At 32.5% G+C, this 4,180-nt stretch overlaps 1 pseudogene; it reads left to right on the forward strand.

Moving 5' to 3' along the window:
• Positions 1-1,985: 1,985 nt before the first annotated feature.
• Positions 1,986-2,974, forward strand: LOC110913474 (annotated as a pseudogene).
• The last annotated feature ends 1,206 nt before the right edge of the window (positions 2,975-4,180 follow it).

Here is a 4,180-nt window from a genome sequence, read left to right on the forward strand (position 1 = left end):
GTGTTTTGATTTGTCAATGTGCAATGGTGTTTTTTTTAAATAAACATTTTTTTATTTTTTTCTAATAAAAATTTATATTTTTTTCCTGATGTGCGATAGCTTTGTTTTTATTTATAATTTAATATTTTCCGCTCGTAAAGTTTTCAAATAAATATCATTAAACCTTTTATTTTCTGAATTTTAAAAAACTTGCATCTACTTTAAGTTTTTTAAATAAATTAAAAATATAATAATAATAATAATAATAATAATAATAATAATAATAATAATAATAATAATAATAAAATTATATAACACCAAAACTTATCCAAAATTATGTATGGATTGAATTCATTTGTATCAATTATTTATAAATAGAAATATTTTCAAAATTTTAAAAAAAGATTGCAACCTCGTTTCCCTCCTTAAGAAAATATGAATACATATACAAATTTATTTGCAATTATTAAATATCAGATTTTACTACTATGTAAATTTTAATTGGATAGTATGAAAAAAAAAACATCATGAAAATATAATTAGAAAGAGTAAATTACATTTTTGGCTCCTGTGGTTATATCACGTTTACTATATTAGCCCAAAATAAGAATTTTTAACATATCTGCCCCCATGGTCTCTATACCACTGATGCTGCTACACTTACTCTTCGGCTCATTGAGAGAGCTCCAATCGCTGCTTCTACTCCTATTACTTATCATTCTATGTACTTGCTAACATAATCTTTTAACTTTTTAAGTTGCTAAATATTTGTTTTTTCATTGACATGTTTTTGGTTTAAAATCTTTGAGGGAACTTTTACTGGTGATTCATGAGCAGTTACAGAGATGGTCTATCAACAACTGCATTTGCACTTCTTAAAGAGGCCCAGTTAACACCACTGCAATCATACTGTCATTAAAGCGTAAGTTAACTGAATTAAGAGAAGTTGGACCGTCACAATCAAACAAACGACTCGACACCAGTGACCTAGGCTTTCATTCTCTTGTGTGTATAACGCCAAACACCAAGTTTACTAGGTGATACTCGTATGTTATCTGCATGAGCTTCTTTTAAGGATCATTTAAGAACACTTGGAAGTGTCGGCATATCTGATTGGTTTAGATGATAACCATAATGCACAAAACACTAATACTAAGCACTTGACTTTGGATTCCATTGTGGTTCAGTATCTTAAACACCAACACCGCCAATGTCCCGCTCCTATTACCACATTACCTTTATTACGAGTTATTTTATATCTTTCCTTATTTTGTCAAATGAAATTTTAGATACTGTTGTTTTTAGTTTCTTCCGAATCTAAATTTGATTGGTCCACTGGTAACTTCAGAAGTCACTTTTGTCAAATCTTGCTTTTTTGTTTTATTTTATCTATTAGCATTTTATAATTTAACCATATTCATCGTGCCATTGTTTCTTGTTTCATGTATTTTGTAAAATGTTTTAAAGATTAAAAAAATTGCGCTTGATTTTGACTCTACTTTGATACCTTATTCAAAGCTATAAATTTGTAAAAGAAAAAAATTAAGTAGTTGTCGTTCTGTTGATAAGATAAAATCTCAAATAGAAACTATTAAGTATACTCTTGGGGTCATTAGTTGTGACTGAGAATGGTTACTTTAATTTTTTTATTTTTTTTTTTATTTTGTGGAAGATCCCTAATGAATAACAGTTGAAAATGACAGAATGTAGTTAGGTATGCGAGTGGAAATTCATACTATGAAGCAAAAGTAAGCATCGGTTTGAAAGCTCAACATGGGCACATGAGTCTTTCTCTGTTAATCAATTTTCTTGCTTGTTGTACGTCTCTGCTTCATATGTGACTATAAAAACAAAGTTAACAATATGAAGTCAACTACTGGTATTTCTATTTACTGGAAGGTGTTAAAGTACTGTTTCTAGAAGAGAGTCAAGTAATAGAGAAGGATGGAGGGTGGTTACATGAACTTGCTATGAACATTACTCAACTCGAAACATTAAACTCTTACATGACCAATTTATCACAACTTAGTTTTAACGATCTTGAGCTAATAGCCAAACGATGCAAATCTCTAGTATCTTTCAAGATAGGTGATTGTGAAATCTTAGATGTTTGTTAAAGCACTTCATTAGCTGCATAGAACTTATTACAAACAACAAACTAATTAAGCATTCAAAACTGATGAAACACTGGCAAGAAATGGAATCGGAGACAGAGGATTGGAAGTTCTAGCGCGCTCTTGCAAGAAAATGAAAAAAGCTTAGAATCGAAAGAGGGCCTGATGAACAAGAGCTCGAAGATGGAGAAGGTGTTGTTCCTCAAAGAAGATTTCAAATACAGGAATCGTTCAGGTAACAATGGCATCTCCAGTAATTGTCCTTAAAAGGAGAATTTACAATCAATTGTCAAGAAAATGACACTAAACGCATGAACCTGAAAAACCTCTGCGATTTCCGTATGGTTTTACTCAATAAAGAAGAAGTCATTACAGATTTGCCACTAGATAACGAAATCTGCTCTTTACTAAGTAGCTGCAATAAACTAAGAAGATTCGCACTCTATCTTAGACCCGGAGGGTTAACAAATGTGGGTTTGACTTATATGGTCAACACAGCCAGAATATAAGATGGATGCTTTTGGGCTAACTCGGAGAATCTGATTCCGGGCTTCTCGGATTTTCTAGAGGCTGCCGAGCCTACAAAAGCTTGAAGTAAGAGGGTGTTGCTTCAGTGAAAATGCACTTGCTCTAGCGGTTTTATAGCTAAGATCTTTAAGGTACTTATGGATACAAGGTTACAGGGAATTTAAAACAGGATTCGATCTGCTAACAATGGCCCACCCGTTTTGGAATATCGAAATAATCTTTCCATGAAAGGTTAACTGTGGAGATGGTAGAGAGATGGAACATCCTCCATATATACTTGCTTATTACTCTCTTGCTGGACCAAGAACCCATTTCCGCCTTCGGTTATCCCACTTGACTCCATTACTCAATAAATGTATACATATCTTTAAAAAAAGGTAGTAGTCTTTTTCGTGAGATAAGGTCAAGGTTGGTTTTGTTTGTTGTATCATGTAGTTGTTGTATCTTTACTGGTTATAATGGTTTGTATTGGTTTTGTGTTAGTTTTGGAATGACGTTCGAGTGTGTGATAATTCAGTTCTCTTGATAGATTTTCATGGTTTATTAGCTTGCATACTAGAATGGTAAGGCATACAAACAAGAGCATGAATAAAAACAGAAAACAACAAACTAAAAACAAAGATAGTAAGCCTATTTGATTTGTACACCTTAATAAATACAATGGTGATTCATATATAATGTTTTATATTCAACATCATCTAATAAATCTAACGCATCCTATGTGGTGTTCTATCTAATTCACATTATCAAAATTTGGACAGAATTTTATGAAAGACATTTTCTATTAACTACTTTCAAGTTTTTTTCTATTTATGGATATGCATGATTTGAATTTTTATAGTATTTAAGTGTAGCCAAAGGACGGGTCACGAGACGGGTTAGGTAACGACCATAACGTGTAAAAGTGGGTTTGGATCAAACTGGTTTCGGATTTACTTTTAGTCGAAATGGACTCTGGTCAAAATGCAATCTATCATATGAGTAATATAGGTGTTTTGATTAGAATAACTAGTGTTGAGCCCCCCCCCCCCCCCCCCCCCCCGCGTTGCGGGGAGGGGGGCGTAAACCGTGCTAAGTAGCAACTGAATGACAACCAAAACCATGGAAAAAACGTAAAACAAAAAGACGAACTTTGTACACTTAGTGACTCATGTAACATAAAAATAAGCAAGTAAAACTCGAGGAAGTAAAATGATATTTTACAAAAGTTTTAGATAAGTGTTAAGGTTGAAAGTTAAACAAAAAAAAGAAGAAGAAGAAGCAAAGATCTACTCAAAATAATTACCATTATGTTAAAAGGAAAGAATGAAAACAAAAATATAAGCATTAGAAAAAAAAAATAGAAAGTTACTGTAGCAGCCGAAAGAAAAAAAACCACAAAAGACAAAACACTATTCACCACTGTTCATTAGCATGTTATGAATTAATACATATACTAGACTCGATAACACTACCTCCTCCCGGCACTTTAATTGCCGTCAATTAATACCCAAGTGCCGAACAACCTAATTGAGTCCTAAACCGAACAATGTTCAAAACTTTAGTGTGGAAGCAATGGA

The sequence above is a fragment of the Helianthus annuus genome, chromosome 15 (assembly GCF_002127325.2).
Source record: "Helianthus annuus cultivar XRQ/B chromosome 15, HanXRQr2.0-SUNRISE, whole genome shotgun sequence".
Classification (NCBI taxonomy): Eukaryota; Viridiplantae; Streptophyta; class Magnoliopsida; order Asterales; family Asteraceae; genus Helianthus; species Helianthus annuus.